The sequence below is a fragment of the Triticum aestivum genome, chromosome 3B, assembly GCF_018294505.1.
Source record: "Triticum aestivum cultivar Chinese Spring chromosome 3B, IWGSC CS RefSeq v2.1, whole genome shotgun sequence".
Lineage (NCBI taxonomy): Eukaryota > Viridiplantae > Streptophyta > Magnoliopsida > Poales > Poaceae > Triticum > Triticum aestivum.
Genome location: NC_057801.1, coordinates 98,728,682 through 98,742,058, shown reverse-complemented (window position 1 = coordinate 98,742,058; position 13,377 = coordinate 98,728,682).

Sequence of the window (13,377 nt, the reverse complement as noted above, 5' to 3'; positions counted from 1 at the left end):
AAGACTTCGACAAGTACGGCGACCCAAAGATCGAACATGACGACGATGATGAAGTAGCAGCACACACCACAAGAAGAAGAAGGACCACCCTACCTAAAGGACGTCCGTTCCACAGAAGAAGGGCACTTTTTGATATCATGAATATTTTTAAATTTCATAGACACTTTTTGAAATCATGAGGACACTCAAATTTCATGGGCACTTTTCAAATTACTATTATGATTTAAACAAGTTTGAACATATGTAAACACAAATAAATATAAAAACAACATTTAAAATGCATTAAAAAATATTGGGGAGCCTAGGAATCGAACCCAAGACCTCCTGGTGTGTGTGCTTCATGCTGACCAGTCGGCCTAGTGGGTGGGTTCTTTTGTAGATAGGGCTAGGTTGTAGATAGGGCTAGTGGGCTAGATTAAAACAAAATTCTAATGGCGCATCGTGGGGTGGTGCGCCATTAGAATAGTCGTACTTCTGGCGCATGAGGGGGTGGTGCGCCATTAGAAAGCTCCCCCCCACACTAAATCCCCAAGCTCTCTAATCTCTCCCCTGTCTCATTGATCTCACCCGCTGCCCCCCGTGTTCGCCGCCCCCCTCGCCGGCCCCCTCGCCTCCTTCGCCGTCCCCAAGCCCAGCGCCGCCTCCCTCGCCGCCTCCCTCACCATTCCTGAGACGAGCGCCGCCTCCCTCGACGTCCTCCCGCCCAAGCGCCCCCTCCCCCCGCGGCCCCGCCTGCGCCCTCGACGTGCTCGCCGTCCAACACCGCTCGGCCTGCCCATAAGGACCGCCGCCGTCGTCCTCTTCAACTACGAGGACCCGGACGAGCTCGGACGCCCAGGAGGACCGCCACCGCTCGACGCCCTCGACCGTGCAGCCTGCCCAGGAGGAGCGCCACCGCTCGACGCTGAATTCGCGCCGCCTCGACTAGCTCCGACTGCCCCGAGTCGCTCTCGACCTCCCAAGTGAGCACCTGAGCTGCTTCCCCCTCTTGCCGCTCTTTATTTCCTTCTGATGTGTTCTAGGGTTGGGGGTTGGAGAAATTTGGACAAGGAAAGGGGGTTGGAGAATTAAGTAGCTAGGGTTTTCCAAATGTTCAAATCTCTGAGCTTGCATTTAGATGCATTTTAGAGGATACTTGGTCCATATTCATTTGGTCCATATTCATTTGCAGTGAACATACATTTTCACTGTTCTTATAATATTTTCTTGATGTCAGATTATGGTATGAGGATATTAGTCTAAGCCCAGTCTTGGATGCATTGTTTTATCCTGCGGTGGTTAAACCGGTTCTGAAAATTATGTAGAAAGAAAATACTTGGTTTGACAGCAAGTACCATGACATGAATCCAAAAAACATATACGGTGGGAAAAATAAAATGGCAGAAACCTGGGAGGTTCTGGTTTGCTTTATCTCCACCAGTTTGGGTTGGTGAATGTGGATGATTTTTTTATCCTGTGAACTCACTGTACTGCTACAAGAATTTGGTATCATCATGGTGTAATTTTGTTAACATTCTGGTTTTGTTAGATAGTGGCTACACTAATCTAGAGTGATACAATTTTCCTTGCCATTTGGTATCATCATGTTCAGTGTATACAGTTATAAAATCATCTGGGTTTTTTAAGTCTGTTTACAGCTCATGTGGGTTTTAACATCATGTGGGTTGGTGAATGTGGATGATTTTTTTATCCTGTGAACTTGAATGTTGCAATGCTGTTTTCTTCAGAGGCTACTGTCAAAAACTTGAGCTACTATCTTGCAAAGATGATGATCATCTTGCTAGTTTGCTGGGTTTTGTCTCCGACCATCATGTCGTGATGAAATTGCAGGTACCCCGAGAGGCCCTTGAGTTTGCCGGAATGTTTATTAACTTCCATTCCGGCAAATTCGGGTACTCCATATGTCCTATTTTCAGCAAAGGTCATGCTGAAATTTTAGCATGACTTTGCTAAAAATAGGACATATGGGGTACTTGCGACTAATGCATGGACCGGGGTATCTTAGTACTTAGTTAAATAGGATCAAATGCCCCGCCATTCTTGCTGCATTAAACCATAGGTGGCAATAGAGCCAAGTGATTAGTGCCAAGTGATTAGGCCCAACCTAGGGTGCCTCAGCGTCGACAAACCCTAAATGATGAAAGCCTAGGCTTTTAGGGTGCCTCGGTGTCGACAAACCCTAAATGATGAGACCATGATCTTGTTCCTTGACAATAACCAACTTTTTGACCAAACTTTTTTCCTATTTAGAGCGAAACATGGCCCACAACAATGAGGCCGGTGGTTCGGGCGGCAAGCAATTCTGGGAGCTGTCCCAGGAGATGGAGGAACAACCTCACTGCTATGAGGACGCCGTGGAAGACACCGATCCTGATTACACAACCCCTAGTGGCGTCGGGGATGACATCACTGATGGTGCCGCCGAGGATGCCACCACTGATGATGGAGGCGCACACATAGATGGCAGCCAACCGAAGAAGCAAAGGAAGGACCGGCGCACGAATGCGCTCCGCACCCTCAAGGAGGAATTCACTCAAGTGGACTCCGACGGGAATCCAACGGAGCCCAAACATATAGTCAAGGGGTACTCGGTTCAGCTCGGGTGCATTCTCCGGAGCACCATCTCGATCAACACCGAGAACCTTAGGCATAAGGACCGAGGGAATTTGCGCAACCTCCTCTTCACGAAGCTGCACGAACGATACAAGTTCCCCGCCGAATTTGAAAACACACGCCTCTCAGGGAATAAAGTGAACAGTGCCGCCCTCACGAAGACGAGCACGGCCCTGTCTACTTGGAGAAGCGCGGCGAAGAGAATGATTGATAAAGGTGATAGTTATCAGAAGATCAAGGCGAAATATCCTTTGATGAGCGAAGATGACTACAAGGAGTTCAAGATAAAGTGCGAGAGCAGTGCAACCACCGAATCAAGTCAGTGGGGGAAAAATGCGGGAGTTGAACTTAGGGGAACACAAACTCGGTCCCGGCGGTTACAGAGTGGCGGAGCCTATATGGGACAAGGAGGACGCGGAGCGTGCCGAGCAAGGCCTACCGCCCCGCTTCGAGAAATACAGCAGTAACAAGCAGACCAGGAACTATATCAGGGCCCGGTACAAGGAGGACCCGATAACAAAGGAGCTTACCACGGATCCGAAGACCAAGGCGCTTGAGCTTGTTCTGGTAAGGAATACACCCCCGCGTAATTAGCTCCATATGGTTGCACTCTAACTAATCCCCAATATTTCTAAATGGTTCATGTTCCTTTCGCAGGAAACTGAAAGCAGTAGCGCGGGGTCGTCTCAGAGCTCCCCTTTCGACAGCCCTTTAAATAGGGCGTTGAACATAATGAAAAGCAAGGATAAGCTCACTAAGCCGACGTCAGCTGGTCGTGTGGCCGGCAAAGGCTTGTCCACAAAATGGGGGTCATACTATACCGCTGGTGTGCGGAAGGAGAAAAAGGCCAGCTCGGAAAGCCAGACGCGCGAGGTTGAAGCACTCAAGGCACAAGTGGCGCGGATTCCTGAGCTTGTCCAAGAGCAAGTAGAACAACAACTGGGAATGAAGCTCAACGCCATGGTGCCTATGTTGATTCATGGGTTGACGACGTGGATTGCGGGCGGCCAACAGGGGCCTCCCTCGGTTCCCAGCTTCACGTCCAGCAACTCGCACTACGCGCAGGCGGCGCCATTGGTGTCTCCGGCGGAGGCGGTATTCGTGTCTCCGGCGCCGGCACGGGCATTGGAGCTTAATGCACCCGAGTGTACGCCGGCCGGCACCTCGCCAGCAAGCTCCCCCTCCATCAGTTGCATGCCCGCCGTTGGCGGTGCCTCGACATTAGCCGAGCTCGACGGCATCACGGAAACTAAGCCTCTCGGCCGATGACTTCATCTCCTTGCCTTTGACTGGGCATCCCTAACGCCCTGTACATGTTTTCGCAGGGCACCGCCGACGTTCCTTGCACTCTTCTGCACTTCGTGGGCGCCGAGTTGGTCGATGTCGCCAAGTGCAGAATTGTTCAACCGGGCAACCGCATGTTCCACGGTAATCCGATGCCACCCACAGTGTATAGGGTTGAGGTGGTTCGGGTGCTGCCAGGCTGCGACGAGCTGTTACCTCCGGTTCGACCCGCTGGGGCCGACGAAGAAGATGAGATGACCCTCAACGCCTGCGTAAACTGGCCGCTGCTTTGGCCGAAGAGCCAGATTCGTTTGGGGGCGGGGGACACCACCCAACAGACAAGACCGCCAGTCGTGCCGGCGCCAAGCCATGGCAAGAACGCCGCAACGCTACCGGACCTGCCGGACATCCCTATGATGGCCATGGCACAGGATCCGGACAGCCCTATGGCACAGGATCCGGACGACGACGACAACGACGACGGTACATTTACCAAAGTCGATAAGTACTTTGCCGAACATGGGTACGCTGACGAGTTCTGCGGGCCTCTTTCTCAAGAACCCAACCAAGACAACCGCAATCTAGCTGGTACGACGGAGAAATCCAATTGCAATAGGCGTCGTCTGCCGTTAAGTTCTCAAGAGACGCCTCCAGCTCCCGCCTTCACCGAGCCTCAAATAGCTGAGGTGCAAAATATTATCAGCCCCAACACGCTCAAGAAAGCGGTCTGTGAGCAGAACTCGGTCCCATTACAGGAGATCAAGAAGAAGGGACGGAAATGAAAGACTAACAAGGGCGCCGGTGCGAGCCAGTCGGCACCGAGTTCGATCCGTGCTCAGGGCGGGCCACCTTCACCTAAGGATATCTCGATGAGGGTGCATGTGGCAGGTAGGGCGATGCTACCGCCAAATATGCTGAATGCTGCAACCGGTGCTATGCGGAGTCTGCACGACAGTGTTCTTTCTTTGGAGAAGCGACGTCTAAGAGAGAATGATGTGGCATACCCGGTTTTCGTGGCCAAGGTGCCAGAGGGAAAGGGCTTTGCGGATGGCGACATCGGGGGTACGATCATCCTGCGGTTTGATGACATCTTTGCTATGTTTAACCTTCATCCGCTGCACTACACCTTCGTTCGGCTGTTTTCACTGAGTATGGAGATGCGAATCATTAGAGACAAGACCCTGGACATCATGATAGTCGACCCCTTCTACATGCATGCCAAGCACTTGAACAACGCTGGGGACCGCCAAGTTGCGAGTTCACACCTCGAAGGCGTCATTCTGGCAAACCCAGATAAGGATAACTTCCTTGTGGCTTACTTTCCCGAGTAAGTCATCCCTTAACCGCCCCGTAACATATGATTTCTTAGATTTTGATCGTTCTTTTTTTTCTAACATTCCGTGCTCTGTGCAGTGACACACATTGCACACTCATCCTCTTAAGCCCGAAATATTCCATGGCCACGTATTTCGACCCGAACTGTAACTCCAAGATAGACTACACAAATGTCAAGAAAGTTCTTGATGATGTTCTCCCCGGCTATGCCAAATCTGCAGGCACCTTCACCAGGGCAGTTTGTAAGTACGGCAAGCACATGTTCTCACACAATACGAAGTTCTGCTGTGTCAAGAAGCCGCCTGGCGGTCAGAAGGATGCCTACTATGCCCTCCATCACATGCGGGCGATCGTAAGGGACCATCATCAACTTCTGCTACCAGATAATCTCAAAGATTGGGCCGCGAGCTTGTCGGTAGTCCAGGAGGCGGACATCAGAGAAGAATTCTTTCGCATCCAGTCGGAGTTCGCGGACATCATCCATCAAGATGTCCTTCATACCTTGGGGCAGTTCTTCGTCAGATATCAACTGTCCAACAGTGAGATAGATGAAATGCTACAAATGCAGGGTGACAACGACCGCGATTTCATGACCATCACGACAGACGGCGGCTTCATCCACGCTCATGTCCGATGAGTCGAGTCGAAAGTAGTGATGTGTAGTTCTGAAACATTGATTTGCTCATGTTGTAATTAAACTTTAATGAATTCGTATGTCTCTTTTGTTTGGACAGTCGTTCAACTTAGATGTAATCGATGCTATTTATTAGTAGGACCATGAATCATGCTATTAATGTCTTGCTTTTCTCTTTCGATCCTTTTGTTGCATACTTACATATTGCTTATGTATTGTTTGTTGTTTCTCTTGTGCATAGAGATGCCATCGTATGTCATGTACAAGGGTAAGGTTCCCGGAGTCTACGATGACTGGGAGGAGTGTCGGAGACAGGTTCACCGTTTCAGCGGTAACAGTTACAAAGGGTACACCACTAGGGCAGAGGCCGAATCTAGATATGCCCGCTATCTAGCGGGAGAGAGGAGGGAGCGTTGGAGGAACCGGATGAGGACCAGTTTGATCGCGATGATGCTCATCGTGATGACCACAACTCTCTTTTATGTGATGGTAGTTTAGATGATCGATATCGACTTGTAATGTGAAGACAAACTCGATACTCGCGGTCTTAAAGACATGTATTGTTTTATCTTTGTTCGGTCTTTTGAATTTGGAGAATAATATGATGAATTGTATTCGGAGACTAATCTTCTATTGTATTCGATGAATCTGATGTTGCTGTGTGCTGCTGTCTATATTCTGTCCAATAATATATTTTGTAACCTGTGCAAAAATCAGAAAAGCAAAAACAAACAAACAAATATTAATACTAATGGCGCGTGAAGGCAGAGTGCGCTATTAGTATGCCAAAGGATACTAATGGCGCATCGTGGCAGAGTGCGCCATTAGTGTGACAAAGCACATGGTTACATATGGCCCCCCGGGAGGCATACTAATGGCGCATGGTGTTACATACTAATGGCGCACTGGCAGGTGCGCCATTAGTATACCAGATACTAATGGCGCACCAGTGGTGGCGCACCAGTGGTGCACCATTAGTAAAAAATTCTAATGGCGTGCTAGTAATGGCGCACCGTTAGTGCGCCATTAGTAGGCAAAACCGGTGTGCCATTAGTAGGCCTTTTCCTAGTAGTGTAGCGACACCACATAAAGGGCTTTAAAAGAAAGGCCACAGTCGGGCGTCTTAGCGACACCACATAAAGGGATTTAAAAGAAAGGCCACAGTCGGGCGTCTTAGCGACACCCAATAAAGGGCTTTAAAAGAAAGGCCACAGTCGGGCATCTTAGCGACACCACATAAAGGGCTTTAAAATAAAGGCCATAGTCGGGCGTCTTAGCGACACCACATAAAGGGCTTTAAAAGAAATTAAATATAGTGAATAGTCAGGAGGTAAAACCACCCCAGGGATAGTCACTATTTCAAATGATATAAAGGGGTTAGTCCGTAATAAAAATAATATCATAATCATCATAAGCCACAAGTCACAATCCATGTTCCGGATTAGCAGTTTTCTCCTCCGAAGACTGACACTAAGACCGACACTTGACCCATCCCAGACGGTAGTCCTTAACCATGGACACGGCTATTCGAATAGGATTAATCTCTGCAGAGGGTGTACTCTTTACCCACGAGTAACGGATTCCTTTAGTCCATTGGGACTAATTCCGTCTACGGTCTTTGAAATGAAAACGCACCTGACTTGCACACACCAGCTTAACTCACCGGTGTATGGAATCACCCACGACACTCGTTAAGCAAAACTCTAAGTGGGGAGGCTACAACCTCGATTAGCATGGGATCACAAAATTTATATCGCGCACAAAACTGGGGAAGCTACCCCCTCGGCTACAACCGAAAACACCCATGCCCCCGACCGGATGTCTGGCTTTAATCCATGGCCGTGGTACCCTCATCCCGGCCCCTCTCTACGGTGTGTGCTAGAAAGGGGTTGACAAATTACTGAACCGTACTCTACTTGTCGTAGAGACGAGTGGTAGTAGGAAAGAAGTATGGGGGTTACTAGAACAAGACTCGATCTATGGTCGACTCAGGAGGTTTATAAATTTCCCTGCATGACATGAATAATGAAAATATTTCAACCAACAGAATCACCGCTCACTATACCTCGCTAAGCCATACCAGACATAACCGTCCCGACGGAGACCGGCGGCAAACTCATGCCTACCCAAGGCAGAGGTTTTTCCGGATTCCTTCCGGCATGCATGCAAGGCACACGAGGATGATTATCATCACAAGTGTGTTCACTTCCAACAACATGGAAATCACTAATATGCATTCATGCATATGATCATATCACATGAAATAACAAGTTCTCCGAAATGAGGTGGTGTTATAAACGTGTCAACGAACACACCAGAGATATTATGCTGGGGTTCAGAATGCTTGCCTTCAAGGTGTGGAGAGGTGGGGGTGCTCTCCAAAACTTTTGAAAGCTTTCTGCCTCTCTCCAAAATCCTATTTTGAAAATATTGGAATTAACACACAATTTCAAAACAGCACAAAAAAATGTCTGAAAAATTTCCAAATAAATCTAAAAATAAACTAGACAGAATTTGAGAGAGGTGGGAAAAAGAATCAATTCATTTGAACTTATATTTTAAAAGATATAGCCAGTCAAACATTTGGTCAAAATCTGTTTTTTTTAAATAGAAAAGGAAAAATGGTTCAAACGGGATTACGCTTTCGCGCAGAGGAGACGTACTTGAGGTTTTACGCCTCCACTCATCCAGCATGGACCGTGCGGGGAGTCACTGACAGTGGGTCCAGGGGGCCCACTAGTCAGGTTTGACTAGTCCCCACTCCCTCCCCTTCTCTGCCCGAGCAGAGGCGAGACATCCGGCGATCATCGCCGGCGAACGGAGGTTCTTCGCGGGCATCCGAGTGCAGGGATAGATCCGCCACTCCTAGGCGGTCCTTCCAGTTGTCGTAGGGTTGCCGGGGGTGGACGGAGTGGCCGGTGGCGAGCTCCATGGCGGAGGGGAGGCTTCGATGGATTTGGGGATTCCGGCCATGGTGGTTCCTAGCTGTGTCTGGGAGGCTAGGAAGCTCCGCTGGTTCAAGTGGAGTCGGACGGTAGCGTTTGGGAGGGCATGGGAGGTCTTGGTGCGTCGGAACTGACCGGGACGAGGCGGCGGCCGAGCTGACCGGAGAGGTTGAAGACGAACTCCTCGCTTCGATTGACAACTAAGGGGGTGCGAGAAGGACGGCGTAAAGCTGCCTGGGTGCTTGGAGGAGTCCGGGGACCTTCCTTTATAGCACGTCCAAGTCGGTTCGTGGCGGCCGTGGATAAGCTCGCCGGCGAACCGCCCTACTGTACTGCAGGGCGACGTGGCGGTGGCTGGCCGGCTCTAGGAGCTACCGACGAACGCTCCACTATCGAAGGAGGCGAGCTGGCGCGCTGTGGTGGTTTGGGCGGTGCTGCCCATGGCGGTGGCGGATGCGGCCGGAGGCGTGTCGCCAAGAAGCTTGCTGGCAAAGCTGCAGGGGGCGAGGAAGCGGTCGGGGCTCTTGGCGCGACGTGGTGAGTGGGAAAGGATCAGGATGAGCTCGGGGAAGCTTATCCAGGGGCGTGCTGGCTCGGGCGCGAGCACGTGCAAAATGCATGCTCTGCTCGCGCTCCGGGCGTGCACGGCGACTGCTCGACGAAATGCCAGGATGGCCAAAACTGCTAGAGAGCTAATGCAAATCCACAGGCTTGGGCTAGAGATCGTTAGCAGGCTACTTGACAACTTGGTTTGGACAGATGGGAAAGTTCGCAACACAAACTTACAATCATGCCAAATCTGTCCATGCCCACAGGGTGTTTGACAAAATGCCAGAGGCATCTAGGCAGGTCTTGGAGTGGTCAAAAATTCTAGATGGTGGTCTCATTAGGTGAATAAAAGGGTGGTGAGGTTAGTTGGCAAAATACAGAAACTTGTTAGTGCAAGTTTTGCAAAAACTCAATTCTCGACAGGAGACAAATGGCATCACTTCATGAACCAAAAATGATCCAATGGGTGCATGCTCCTGGACTTAGGGGTTTAGTATCAAGGACTACAATTAGGAGAAAGCTCAAGGGTAAAGGAGCAACTTAAGAAGTAGTTGCTGTACAAATCCTCAAGTTGGACCAGAGTGGAAAAGAAGTTGATTCACTCAAAATTTTCAAAGAACATCACTGGGTTTTTGCATAAAATTGAATCATATGTTGCTACTAACATCCCATAATGTAACGCCCTCGATGCGGCTATAGCTCCCACGTGTCGAGGCACGACTTAGAGGCATAACCGCATTGAAAGCAATGTCGCAAGTCAGGAAATCATTACAACATCCCATGTAATATATAATAAAAGGGGGAGATAACATAGTTGGCTTACACTCGCCACGTCACATCAGAGTACATAAATAACATCCATCAAACAAACACTCATGGCCCGACTACGGCGCCAAAATAGAAAAGAACCCAACATGCGACAAGGTCCTGAATCGATAACCCCAACTAGGCACCACTACTGATCATCCGGAAAAGATACGTAGTATCGCTGAGAGTCCTCGTCGAACTCCCACTTGAGCTCGTAATCGTCAACTGGAGAAGAAACACCTGGACCTGCATCTGGAGTTGTAATATCTGTGAGCCACAGGGACTCAGCAATCTCACACCCACACGATCAAAACTATTTAAGCTCATGGGAATGGATAAGGAAAATATATGTGGAGCTGCAGCAAGCGACTAGCATATGTGGTGGCTAACTTATACGCAAAAGAGAGCGAGAAGAGAAGGCGAAGAACGAGCGAGAAGCTAAAGGAACATCCTGCCCAAGCATAACTCCAACACCGTGTCCACTTCCCGGACTCCGCTGAGAAGGGGCCATCACGGTAACACACACGGTTGATTCATTTTAATTAAGTTTAGTGCAAGTCATCTACAACCGGACATTAACAAATTCCCATCCGCCCATAACCGCGGGCACGGCTTTCGAAAGATCAATCCCTGCAGGGGGGTCCCAACTTAGCCCATAAGAAGCTCTCACGGTCAACGAAGGAATAGACCTCCACCCAAGACACACCGATCAGACTCGGTATCTCGGTACAACAAGATGATTCGACAGGTTAAAACAAGTCCAGCAACACCGCCCGAATGTGCCGACAAATCCCGATAGGAGCTGCACATATCTCTTTCTCAGGGCACGCTCGGATAGGTCAAGCTACGAGTAAAACCAAACCTCAAGTTTCCCCGAGGTGGCCCCGCAGGCTGCCTGGTTCGGACCAACACTCAGAGGAGCACTGGCCCGGGGGGGGGGGGGGTTAAAATAAGATGACCCTCGGGCTCCGGAAACCCAAGGGAAAAAGAGGCTAGGTGGAAAATGGTAAAACCAATGTTGGGCATTGCTGGAAAAGCTTTAATCAAGGCAAACTATCAAGGGGTTCCCATTATAGCCCAACCGCGTAAGGGACGCACAATCCGGGAACATAACACCGATATGACGGGAACTAGGGCGGCAAGAGTGGAACAAAACACTAGGCGAGAGGCCGAGCCTTCCACCCTTTACCAAGTATATAGATGCATTAAGATAACATAGCAATATAATGATATCCCAACAAGAAAATAAATGTTCCAACAAGGAACGGCTCCAGTCTTCACCTGCAACTAACAACGCTATAAGAAGGGCTGAGCAAAGCGGTAACATAGCCAATCAACGGTTTGCTAGGACAATGGTGGGTTAGAGGATCAACATGGCAATTGGGAGGCTGACAAGCAAAAGGTAGGCATCGTAGCAGTGGCAAGCAAAAGAGCGTGCAAACTAGCATAGCAAAGATAGTAGTGATTTCGAGGGTATGATCATCTTGCCTGCACAGTTGTCAGAGTTGACTGGATCCTCACAAGCAAACTCAACGGGCTCCTCGGTAGCGAACTCGTCTCCCGGCTCTACCCACAAGACAAACAAGCAACAAGGATACCATCAACCACGGGCAAGACCAAGCAATATGATGAAATGACGATATGCTATGCGGGATGCGATGCGGGATGCAAAATGCAAGATATGACAGGAAATGCATGAACCTGGCATCAACTTAGAAAACCAAGTGTGCCACTGGATAGAGGGGATGAAATCGCTTGAAAACGATATAAAGATCATAGGAATCGGAGCTACGGTTTAGAAATGGCAAGCGTTTTAAGATATGACACCGGTATGCGATTTGCAGCAAGTAGGCATCTAAATGCAACGAAATGAACATGCTACAGCCACCAAACATGAAAACAAAATACATGGCAGTGATGTACACAAGATGGTTGACAAAACACTAGCACTGAGCCATAGGCAAATTCATCCATTAAGAGGTTCAAACAAGCATGGTTAAAACGCAAATGCAAAACAGATTCCAGACTTAGTGAAATTAACACTAGTCTGAAATTTCAGATCACGATGCTCTCTTCGGAGCAGCAAAACAACATGATACAAAACCTGAACATGACAAGTAAGAACATGGCATGGAGCTACTCAACAAGCTTAATAAGACCCCCAAAGTGACCTGGGGCCAAAAGGGTTCACAAAATACTCTACCGAGCTCACGAACATAGCTCGAACACAATCAGTTTTCAGACTTAGTGAAAACTGAGACACGCTGAAATGTAACTCACGAAGGCATGTAAACATGCTCGATGCACTCACTACGGTGCAATTCATGGCAAGGAAAGCATATAACCAGCAAGAAGGCACAAGCTAGCTACACATGGCAAGAACAAAGGCATAGCATGCATGGAACACTAACGGTAGCATCGGCAAAATCGCAAACAAGTTGACGATCTGCCCAGATTAATAACGAAGCAAAAGTTGAGCTCGATTGAGTCAACCTAGAGCACTCCACATATGCCAACAAAGACATGGATGGAAAGAGCATAACATAAATATCAAAACTCCCTTACTGATCATCCTCAAAAGAGGCACGGATCACTAGGAAACAAGCTGGACATATAGCATCATGAACTAAAATATCCCAGACTTAGTGAAAATCACTAAGTCCCTGAAATCTGCAATCTCAGGTACCTCTCTTCGCAAGCTTGCACAAGACAACACACACATCCTAAAAATGCATGGGTGGCACCTCTGGAAAGAAGACAAAATGCTTCACAATTCATCCCAAAGGGGCACAGGCATATCATGCACGAATTAAACATGACAAAAATGACAAAAGTGCATGATGAACTAACGGATCTGCAATTTAACTCACGAAGCCTCCTTCTATCAGCATTTTGGGTATCAAGATGACCTCAAATGCAAATGATGCAATGTAATGAAATGATTTACATGTCGAGACGAAGATTTTGACATATCATACGCCCAAAACGGAGCTACGGTTGCGGAGATACAAGCAGTCAAAGATAGCACGAAAATCTGGGAGATTAGGGTTTCGGGGAGAGGTCAACCTAGCCCAGATCCAGATCTGGATCGGCACGCTTCCCGAGGCGGCACCGGGGAACACTGTAGCTGGCCGGAGCTTGGCGGCCGGAGACGCGGGAGGAGGCCGGCCGGGGCGGATCCGGTGGTCGCCGGGGCGGTGGCGCCCGGCG